Here is a 12,295-nt window from a genome sequence, read left to right on the forward strand (position 1 = left end):
ACAGAATCATTAAAGTAGTTTCAAGATTTTGTTGAAAACTGAGCAACAAAAATTACTTTCTGCAGCTAGCACGAGATGGCTGTCGCTTCACACTTGTATCTAGAGGATACTACTTAGTTAGAGAGCTGTGATGTCCTGATTATTTTTCACGAAAGCAGTTTTTGAGGATCCTTCTAATACTAATTATTCTATCTTGAACAACCTTAAGTTACGTCGTCTCTGCAAAAAATGACTTTAATTCTTCGTTTCAATCAAAATCACCATAGTATTGCCTGAGATGGTTTGGAAAATGTTGCAAGCTTTTCTATGCAACTTGTTCAAAAACGAGTTCTTCTTATTTAAATAGACTCATGAAATTGTATGACACTAAAGCAGAAATTCACTTAAATAACGATTGTATTTAGGCTGTATTGGACTCGAACCATATCGACACTGGAAGATTTAAAGGCAGAAGGTCCGATATTAGAAATGAACAAATTTTATGGGAGTGCACTAGGTTGTAGGTATTTTATGTTATTAAATAAGTGAAATAATACGTCGTTTTTATTATAATTTTACCCGCTAAATATAGCTTTTTTTCTAAGATTTTTAGAGTATTTTAGGGGTAATTCCGAAAAAACTAGAGTAAAACCAAAATCCTAAGTGGCAACTGGTAAATTCCGCAGAGCAACAGATGTGAAGTTGGTAGCAAGAAGAAGTGTTTTTGTTTACGTGCCTGTGTTTACACTCTCACCGAGAAACAAGATCTGTGGGTAAGAGAAATTTAGTTTGGTGATATGCAGTGTTCGTAACAGAAGAAATTTTTATGAATCCGAGAATAAAGTCATCGTTACATTTTTCTTTACTGCATCGAACAACAAATATATCAGCTAATGTTGGAGATGGATGATATCAATAGTCTTTTCGCCGGGTGATGCCGGTTACCAAAAACAGCAATCGTATTTCTGCGTGAAATAACGATAGTATTTTTTTTAAGTACTGTGTGATAATGTAAAGAAATATTGCGATAACTGTTGCTAAAGTTGAATTGTCAGAGAACGCGATCAAAGTTCAAACTGTAATGCAAAAAAGCTATTTGAATCTATTAACTTTCTTGCGTAATAGTTTGTCAGTGTTCATGCAAAAATCAAGTCATATTGTGCAGAACCAACTTTGGTAGCAAGCTGGGAATTCTTTGATTTTGATGTTAAACATTGGTGCTTTTCCCTAATTTCCGTAATTGCTGATAATTAACGTTCGCAGCAGAAAATTCAGTGTAAGTCTTTCTTCAAACTGCTACTGGGTTGTGGTAGGAGTGTAAATTATACAACAGAAATTATTATTCTTAGTGGTTTGCAACATTCTTGCTGTAGCTGCCTATTAAATGGATAATGTGTGACAGCATCTCTAGATCAAGGTTTTGATGATCCGATCGGTAGTGTAGTTGGTTGTTAGTGGAAATTTTGGTTCCTCAGGCTGTTTGTCTAGCAGTTTCTGTTCACCTTGTTCATTATATTTTTTGTGTTTTATTGTGTTGTCTTTATATGATCAGTACCTGTTGTGATGTACTTTCTAGGTACTGATAATTTACACATTATTTATATAGCAACATTGTGTATATGGCTTAATTTAAAAACAATTTGAACAGTTTTTAGTGATAGTAGTTTCCTGTTTATAAATATCTACAAAGTGTGTTTCTCCTCAGCTGTTTATTCATTTTGACAGGGAAGGCTGCTTCTTGTGTTATGATTAACAATTTTTACTATGCATTCACACTCCACTCATTCAGACTGGTAAAGAGTACATGTTATGTGTTTTGAAAATATGTTTTTTAGCACCTATGTGTGTGTGAATATAATCTGTTTTAGTGACACTGAGTGACATTTTACTAACAGTGTGGTGTTAATCTTATATGGCATGTTAATATACAGTAGTCAATAATATTATGCACTGTGTGTCGGAGTCTGTCCCTGTTTTGTGGATTGTTTAGGATAATTGTGTATGTACTCAGAGAGCTACACTCTCAGCATATGATGCTTTTTACAAGACCAGTGCACACTAGCAGCAGGATGTCATCTTATTGGTGTTACAGACATGAACAACAGTTTAAAAAATGCAGAACTTTGCTATTGGATTGAGAAAAACCATTCTCTTCACATTCTTATGTGCAAGGCTTACCTTTTAGTGTATGCGCATAAAATGTGTGCTTGCTGGTTAAAGTTAAGTATTTTATGCTCTCCCTTCTTAAATATTGATTGTTGTGACAAACTAATCTGTTGTGTAGCCTAGGGTCTAGCTGAGAGTTGAGAGTTGGCAAAGACAACGAATGTCAAAGCAAAAAGTCTGGCTGTGGTATCAAATTGACCTGTTGTGAAAGCTGATGTTTACATCCATGCCATTTTGTAAAATACAAGAGGGTTCCAATACGTAACTATTACCATCCTTCATACACTGCTGTTCACAATTTTGAAATACTATATGTTGATTTAGGATGACAGCTGCAGTGTGAAACTGCAAAAGCCAGGATGGATTAAACATTTACTTGCCCATTATCAGCTTCACTACTGTCTTTAACTGACCAGTAGGTTTTTTTACTGGGAAATGTTCAAATTACTGATACCACCCACCTGCTGTGATCGTTATAACAAAGTGGCGAACATAAACCACTCACCAAAGTTCAACGTGCGTAAAATAAACATCATCACAAAAATGATTAGGCTGTTCTATCTCGGTTTGCACATGTCATCACACCCTGCATCGTCATTTTTTTCATGTGCCATATCCAATGTTTGTTATTGGTAAGTTCAGCTCCTCCTTGTACTGAATTGTTTAATGCTGCCTAAGATGACATAATTTGTTTTCAGAATTTCTGTAGCTGTTTACTCTTTCTGAATGTAACACCAATTAAGATTAGTGAAACTGTATGGTTTTATATACAATATGACTTTAAATCCAACTAAGCAATAATAAATATTCACAGATTCTGCTGAATCATTATGCGCAGTAAAAGTGTAGTTGTGTAATGCTCTGTCTTTATGGATTTACTTCATCTGAACAGGAAAATAGAAATAATTTCCAGTGTCAGTAATGTTTCTTACATTTTGAAAAACTTTAGTTTCTTTTCTTTGAGAGTATGTCTTCTAGAAAGACAGAATTATTGAACAGTAAATGAACATCCTGAAATCTAATGTTAAAAAACACTGCTTTTAAATCTGTGGAAATATTTTTGGCAATGTTGACAAACAGGAAGCTTGTTCAAACATCACTTTGAAATGAATGCAGTACTTAGCTGATTTTCAGAGAAGAATTCATAAGCGCATCTGAGAAAGTATGCATTCACACTTTTTTAAGATTATATTACTTTACGCACAAATAGAGTATAGTGATTTAACAATAATCAGTTGCTAATACCCTTCATTAAATTACTTTCAAGTAGCTACTTTCATGAGTACATGCAAGTCTTGATTTGTTTCATATCTTTCAAGATGAAAATCATGGCACTGCTAGGTCATATATTCTAAGTGTGAAGCTGTACGCCCCTACTGACACTCCATTTTAAGATTAAAGGGATAAAAATTTAGTGTTAGTCTGTGTTTGCAACAACAATAGAGATATGATAGTGTCAGGATTTCAGTAACAGGCATCTGCGAGGAGGTTAAGAAGGGACACCTTTCCCCTTCTGGAATCTTGATACAGCCCTCTTATTTATTACATAATTTGCTCAAATTTCTAGCAGTCTTTTGTAGCTCCACTAAACTGCAGATTTAACACTGCAAGTGATGATATGAAACATTGCAGCCTTAGCACCAATTGCATATATTGGGTTTTCTTAGTTGACAGGAAATTATGGTTGCATCTGCAGTTTTGGTGCTGACTTGCAGTCAAGATGGTACAAGCCTTCCCACCAGACCGTGACAAAATAAAGTCTTCAACCTTTTTCTGTTACTTCCTTGTCCAGGCCCTACAAAGCTTCAGAAAGGAGCCAGTCTGTGACACCCTGTCCGCCCCAGTAGCTGAGTGGTCAGCGTGACGGATTGCCGTCCTCTGGGCCTGGGTTCGATTCCCGGCTGGGTCGGAGATTTTCTCCGCTCAGGGACTGGGTGTTGTGTTGTGTTCATCATCATTTCATCCCCATCCGGCGTGCAGGTCGCCCAATGTGGCACCGAATGTAATAAGACCTGCGATATGGCGGCCGGACCTGCCCCGCGAGGGGCCTCCCGGCCAATGACGCCAAACGCTCATTTCCATGTGACACCCTGGCACACAGATTCCGCCACCAATTCTGAAGACAGATATATTGCAGCAGTATACGTGCCAGTCATCTGTCCCAAGGTCACATGACTACACCTCCTCCGCCTAATGCAGAGCGTAATCACAATAGTAGTTTACCATCTGTCTTTGGAAAATAAAAACCCATTATAGCTTGTTGATGAAGTCAGTTCTACACAGCAGAGCTGTTTTAGTACATTCATAAGAATGCAGCATACAGCCATGCCATCTGGTAGGTGTGCACATCTGTACTTTATCCCAAATGCATCAGTTGGAATTTTCTGTTGTGGAAAATAGGGGGAAAAGTGCAAAATTTCAGGATTGAAAACATGTTCATTCCAGGAGTGCGGTTTCTTCTCAAAGGCTATGTATCTAACACAGTGCCACATAAAGTAACAAAATTACAAATTCTGTATTTGAGTTGGCATGCTGGGCAACAACTGGAGAAAAAAAAAGGAGTACCTTGGTCCAGTCCTTGGCTGCTGAAAGTTGATTCTATCACCCAATTTGAGGGTAGCTTCATGATGTTCCTACATGCATATACTCCTATATTGGCCCTGGGGTAAACTGTGCTAAACCAACCGAGAAGAATGTAGCTTCTAAAACAAATTTTGTTTCATGTCAGTTACACCAGTTGACACTAAAAAATAGAAATCACGAAAGTAATACAATGAACCCTTAATGTGAACATATGTTAAGTTTTATAAGCAAACAAAGTGTTACAGGTGATCTTTTCTAAAATGTATGCCCTGTTCACCACTTCATGTGGTTTTAATATAGCAGCATTTTTGTTGATATCCAGCAGAATTTTCTCAATCATTCTGATTTTTTTCTCCTATTTCAAATGTTTCAACATAACATTATCAGAATACGAATAAATAATTTTTGCGAGTATTTTCTAGCTATATTTGATAGGCCATTGGATGCCTTGGATTTAATTATCTGAGGACATGGCATCCATATTCATTTTAATTACAGAAAAAGATTTACTTTGAATGTGCTTTTGAAATATTCTTACCATTTAGGTACCAAAGTGATCTACCTTAAAAATACTAAGAATATTATGAAGAGAATAGATTGCTGCTCGCCATCAAGATGACACGTTGAGTTGCAGACAGGCACATTGAAAATGCTGGTTAAGATGTGTCTCATTTCAGGGCATCATAGCCCTTCATCACTCAGTGCCACCCCATACTGGAACAACTGAACCACATTCTTCATGAGGGCTTTGTTACCCAAGATCCTTCCCACCCACTTTAAGTGGTGTTGTGTCACCCAACAAATCTGCACAACATCCTGGTCAGTCTCTGTTCCAGTCACAGTTCAAACTCCTCACCATAGGGGTCATATCCTTGTGGAATACCCAGGTCCAAGACCTGACCAGTACACCCACCCAGCACTTCCTATTCCAATCCTGTCACAGGTTTATTGTACCCCATCAGAGGTCAGGCCACCTGTGAAAGCAGCCATGTCATTTACCAGCTCTGCTGCAATCATTGCACAGCTTTTTATATTGGCATGACTACCAACCAGCTGTCCATCAGGATGAATGACCACCACCAAACTGTGGCAAAGAGCGAAGTGGACCACCCTGTGGCAAAACATGCAGCTGAATATTACATGCTTGATTTCAATGGGTGCTTCACAACCCAGGCCATCTGGAACCTTCCCTCCACCACCAACTTTTCTGAAATTTGCAAATGGGAGCTATCCTTACAACACATTCACCACTCCCAAAGCTGTTCCATCCTTAACGTTGGGTAACCACTGTCCCCACACTGTCTGCCCAACAGTTTACTTTCTCCCTGTCCTATCATCTGCTTCCTGTTCATGTCCCCTCATACTTGTATGCCCCCCTCTGCCATTCCTCCATCTGTCTTTCCCATTCCCTGCTCATCTCCATTTCTGTTTACCATCCCCCCCCCCCAATCTTGTACCCCTCCCCCCCTCCCATCCCCCCCCCCCTCATAACACACAGCTGCACAGCTTCCTAAAGCTGCACCTAGCTGTCTTGTCATGCCTCTGTCTTGTATTCTCTGCCATGCAGCACTCTTCTCAACTCCCACCCATACCCTGTTATCCCTCTGCCATTGCACCATCTGTCTTTCCCATTCCCTGCTCATCTCCATTTCTGTTTCCCCCCCCCCCCCCCCTCCAATCCTGTACCCCTCCCCCCACTCCCATCCCCCCCCACCCCCCCTCATAAGACACAGCTGCACAGCTTCCTGAAGCTGCACCTAGCTGTCTTGTCGTGCCTCCGTCTTGTATTCTCTGCCATTCAGCACTCTTCTCAACTTCCACCCATACCCTGTTATCCCTTCCCTGTCCCACTCCATATTGCTGTTTTCGTTCAGCATGGCAGTTGTATTCTGATCCGTGCTGCCAGAGATGTTGGTCATAGGTGAACCGGTTGTGCTTGCTTGTGTAAATGTGTGTTTATTTTCTTTTCTGGAGAAAACTTTGGCCAAAAGTTAAATGTGTAATAGTCTTTCCATTGTGCCTGCCAGCAACTCGTCTTTACAATGAATAGGAATCTATCCTTGTCCTAACATTGTTGTCTCTACAACTTGGAGTTTCCATTGTTTAAAAATAACAAGTAGATAACTATCAATCTTTTGAGAAACAGTAAGTTTTATGTATTTGGGCATGATATGTTTTCAGACCTATCGAATCAGTTATTTTAAAACTGACAAATTTGAAATTTTGCCACCACTTTGAAGAACTTCTGCAGACACCCATGTTTTTAGTGTTTTATTATTGGAATCATCCAGTGAGAGAAAGAAAGATGACAAATTCCCAGAATATAAGAAAATGACAAATTCCCAGAGTATAATAAATCAGGGGAATGTAATTTTGCTTCAGGTGTCACTTAAGTGGTGTATGTTTTACAAGATTAATGGAGATAGTCTTCTAGACAGTGGTATTTTAGAAGGTGTTGGAGCAAGAAATAGATAGTTACACATATTTCATATAGTCCATGTGTAACTCAGTTTCAGGGAGTGGGACACTGGCTCCATGTTCAGGATGACTGTAGTTTTAAATCCTCATCCATCCATATAGGTCTAGGTTTTCTGTGATTTCCTGAAATAACTTAATGCAGATTCCAGGGTGGTTCATTTTGAAGGGAATAGCTGATTTGCTTCTTCATCGTTACCCATTCTAGCTTGTGCTCCGACTTTAATGAGTGTGGTGGTAATGGAATGTGAAACCCTAATCTTCTTTCCTTTTATGTGTATTTCGCCATAAGTGACTGGAAGTTTATGAAGCATTTGATAACTCTTACACTTCCCTATTAATATTTGATAGTTGCTTTGAAAACTTTTCTTTAAAAGTACCAGAGCCAAAAATATTTTGATTGATAAGCAATGATTATGAGTAATGAAGGACTATTTGCAAATAAAGACTATTATGGAAAATGCTCTACCAGCTGAATTATCTGTCTGTCCCTTCAGTTTATTCCACATCTCCCAGCTACTTCTCTCCTGAAATTTTTTGTTGTGCACAGCAAATCTTTCTCTACAAGATAAATTATTACAGAAATACCTTTCAGAGGCAGAGATCCAGTTTGACTCTTGATTTACCACAAAGTTTTAATCAATCAAGTCCTCAGAAAAAAAAATTGTCAATGTAAGCAGGGGTTTATTTTTGTTTTTTGTTTGTTTGTTTTTCCCTGCACTAGGGCAGAATTATGATATTTTAGCATATGTGATACTTGAGCAACACATATTTTCCCACCTGTAGGTCAATTTATTTTTCCATAAGCTTTCGTCCTTCTGTTTTATACATCTAAAGCTGATATGTGAACATCTGTGTTTGTTCTTGCTGGAGACTTGTTGCATCTGTATGAGTAAATTGTTTATGATCAGATGAGTTTAACCAAAAGAAAAAAAAAAAGCCCAACAGTTGTAGCAGTAGTGCATATTGCAGCCAACAATTACAGAGTGGAAGTACAATACCTTATTTGTTTGTGCTGTAGCCTTGTATGGAAGTGAAACATGGATGATAGAAAGTTCAGACAAAAGAAACTTTTGTTAACACAGTGCAGCAGAAGAATGCTGAATATTAGATGAGTAAATCATGCACCTAATGAGTAGGTACAGAATAAAATTAGTGATAAAAAAAGTTGCATAATCTGACTAAAAGAAAGGATCGTTTGATGGGACACAACTTCAGATGATGAGAGATCACCCATTTAGTGTAGGAGGGAAGTGTGTGTGGTAGAGGGGCAGGGTGGGGGAGGGGGGGGGGGGTGGGGATAAAATTTGTAGATGGAGACCAAGGGATAAATACCATAAGCAGGTTCAAAAGGATGTAGGTTGCAGTAGTTATTCAGAGAGATCAAGAGGCCGCTCACTGTGTAGAGTAGTGTGGAAAGCTGCATCAGACCAGTCTTTGGAATGAAGACTGCAACTATCCATGAGGGGCTTCAGTAGTATGTGGTGCACATGAAGAAATTAGAAACTTCCTGGCAGATTAAAATTGTGTGCCGGACCAAGACTTGAACTCTGCTAGTTCTGCAAGGTTTGCAGAAGAGCTTCTATGAAGTTTGGAAGGTAGGAGGCGAGGTACTGGCGGAACTGGAGCTGTGAGGATGGGTCGTGAATCGTGCTTGGGTAGCTCAGATGGTAGAGCACTTGCCCGCAAAAGGCAAGGTCCCGAGTCTCGCTCCAGCACACAGTTTTAATCTGCCAGTAAGTTTCATATCAGCACTCGCTCCACTGCAGATTCTCATTCTGGATGAAGAAATTTGTTAATTCTGTTCCTTACCAAACAACAGCAATTATCAATGCTGTATGCAGTTTTACACAGAGTTGGCATGGTGTCTCATGGGGATGACCAATTTTTTGTCCAGCATACTTGTTATTTTTATGGACCAAAGTAAGGCTAGAAAAAAGCACATCCAGCAGGTGGTAGTTTCTAGTACTGTGTACATGCACCATAACGTCTCATGTTCAGTATATCCATATTTTAGATTAGATTAGATTAGATTTACTTTCATTCCAATTGATCCGTAGTGAGGAGGTCCTCCAGGATGTGGAACATGTCAGAAAAACAACAATACATGACAAATATTTAAACTAAAACAAATAAGCTAATGTACCATTCCACAGGTCCCAAGTGGAATGATCGTCATTTTTTAATGAACACTAAGAGTCATTTTACAAATACTATTGCACTGAATTTAAAATAAAAAAGTTTTATATTTATTTATAAGGTAAGAAACATGTAATACAACTACTGTAATACTTATTTACAATGAACACATTACTGCACTGAAATGGTGCAGAAGTTAGATTATACTTACACACACACACACACACACACACACACACACACACACACACAAATTTTCAGTGAACACATTACTGCACTGAAATTGTGCAGAAGTTATGTTGTACTTATATACAAATCAGTTGGTTTTCCTCAGAAATTCATCAATGGAGTAGAAGGAGTTGGCCACCAATAAATCCTTTAGGCTTCTCTTAAACTGAATTTCATTGGTTGTTAAGCTTTTTATGGCTGCTGGCAAGTTATTGAAAATGTGTGTTCCTGAATAATGCACACCTTTTTGTACAAGACTAAGTGACTTTAAATCCTTGTGAAGATTATTCTTATTTCTAGTATTGATTCCATGAATTGAGCTGTTGGTTTGAAAAAGTGATATATTTTTAATGACAAATTTCATTAAGGAATAAATATATTGGGAAGCTGTAGTTAGTATCCCTAGTTCCCTAAACAGGCTTCTGCAGGATGTTCTTGAGTTCACACCACATATAATTCTTACTGCACGTTTTTGTGCCCGGAAAACTTTAGCTTGGCTTGATGAATTACCCCAGAAAATAATCCCATATGACATTATGGAATGAAAGTAAGCATAGTATGCCAGCTTTTTCATTTTTATATCCCCTATGTCTGACAAAATTCGCATTGCAAACAGAGATTTGTTAAGACGCTTCAGCAGTTCTGTGGTGTGCTCCTCCCAGTTGAATTTATTATCAAGCTGTAATCCCAAGAATTTAACACCGTCCACTTCTTCTATCTTCTTGTCATCATATGTTAGACATATACTCTTGGGACACCCCTTACAAGTTCTGAACTGCATGTAGTGTGTTTTTTCAAAGTTTAGTGACAAAGAATTGGCTAGGAACCAGTGATTAATGTCTACAAATATTTTATTGGCTGATCTTTCTAAGACTACACTTGATTTGCTATTTATTGCAATGTTTGTATCATCAGCAAACAAAACAAACTTGGCATCTGGTAATGTTACTGATGAAAGGTCATTGATATACACAAGAAAAAGTAAGGGCCCCAAAATGGAACCTTGTGGGACCCCAGCATATATTTATCTAGCATATATTAAACAATGTGCTGTCATAATGTTAAGAGATTTGTATGTCATTTCTGTAGGACTCTTGGTGCTTATTGTAAAAAGCATCCGAGTGCTGTATTCCACCATCTGGACATAAACTTCACTCCTGAGTAATTTCAGCAAAGCACTATTCTCTGCTGCAAATGAGAATGGATGAGAACTAAGCAAGAATAAAGTAAGAACAATCTGATGTCACTGCTTCTTAATTTACACACTAAAAAAATATGTGAACAAGTCTGGAGCATTGACAGTTTGCATCTCATACCCATAAGTAATTTTGTTGTTGGGAAATAGCTACATATTTGTTTATTTTATAAACAATACAGTCTAGATCACTTTTTTGTTAAACATTTATCACTGTTCTCCACCAGATTTGACTATCTGCAAATGTAAAACTAAAAAAGTTTCTGTTACAACTGGCATCAGGTGCTGTGAGTCAGTACAACAATTTTCAAGAACTTCGTGTGACTTGTGACAGCAGCTACATAAAGATAAGGAATTTGTTTGCAGGAGGTAGTGCTTATCTTATCATACCTTGCAAGAGGCAACTAAGGATGCATTGTTGGTACACAAGATTGCCCAACTGCTTGTATTGTGGAAGTTACATGTGTATCTGAGGAACTACAAAAACAAGAAGATATCAACAGGAAGACAAAGAAGGTCTTCATACTCACAAAAAAAGTAGAAAAGTGCAAAGCAAGTACAAGAGACCAATATTGAGACATTTTATGTGCCATTGTGTAAAATCCATTCATCTCAGTACAGAAGTGGCTTCAGTTCCCAGTAAGTGTGATTATGTTATGGCAGTCTCCATCATCATAAGCCTTCAAGTACACAGGAAACTACATCTCATCAGTAAAAAGCTTCGATAGTGTTTGGGCTTTAATATCTCCCAGCTGCCAAGGACTTTGGAGATTTGATGCTATGGCGTAGCAAAGTCTCTTTGTTCAGGCAAGAGTGACAGATTATCTTTGTCAGAACCAAAGAACATGCACAATTCTCCAAATGGCATTACTGAGCCTGCCAAAAGGTGGAAGATCAAAGCAGGAGTGGCGGAATTGGGTGAAGTTTCATTTAAGGACATGGCTGAATGCACTCACATTTAGAAGAAGGTATGGTTCCAACCAGTTAATCTCTTTATTGAGCAGAGGAAGTGCACACCTTTGTGCCTAATAATAATAGCACGAACAAATCAGAAACATCCATAATCTGAATAGTCAATGGGAAGTACTGGTGTTGTAATGAACCACAAAGTCTTCAGGCTTAAATACTTTCAAGCCCATTTGAGCTTTGATACTTCAGGTCCGGCTGATGTGTCAGAAACACACTCAAAAGACTCTTGGCAATTATGTTTTTGCCATGAGGGAGAACATGAGGCAAAGTCAACATATTTTTAGTTCCCCCATCTTCTACATCTCAAAGAACCAACAAAGTGTTGGCCAATGAGGGATGATGGACTTCATATCAAGAATCAAGTAAGCCTTTCTCTTTTAAATTTCATCATTTGTATAACTGACATTTGCTCTCAGATGAGTGCAGTGCCGTTCACGTCCCTCAGGTCACTACAGTTCTGGACAAGAAGGTCCTCATGTATAAAAGATAGAGGATGTAATTCATTTTCAATTTCTTCTTGCACTTTTCTTTCATTTGTCATTGCTCTGTAATTATGGGCTG

The 12,295-nt window shown here is 38.3% G+C and overlaps 1 protein-coding gene across 1 annotated transcript in view; it reads left to right on the plus strand.

Annotated features, from left to right (window-relative positions):
- Positions 1–652: 652 nt before the first annotated feature.
- Positions 653–12,295, plus strand: part of LOC126484095 (UDP-glycosyltransferase UGT5-like) — a 181,023-nt gene continuing 169,380 nt past the window's right edge. The window contains exon 1 of the mRNA XM_050107470.1: positions 653–752. The gene's annotated coding sequence lies outside the window, so the exon portion shown is untranslated. The remainder of the gene's footprint in view (positions 753–12,295) is intronic.

Source organism: Schistocerca serialis, chromosome 6 (assembly GCF_023864345.2).
Source record: "Schistocerca serialis cubense isolate TAMUIC-IGC-003099 chromosome 6, iqSchSeri2.2, whole genome shotgun sequence".
NCBI lineage: Eukaryota > Metazoa > Arthropoda > Insecta > Orthoptera > Acrididae > Schistocerca > Schistocerca serialis.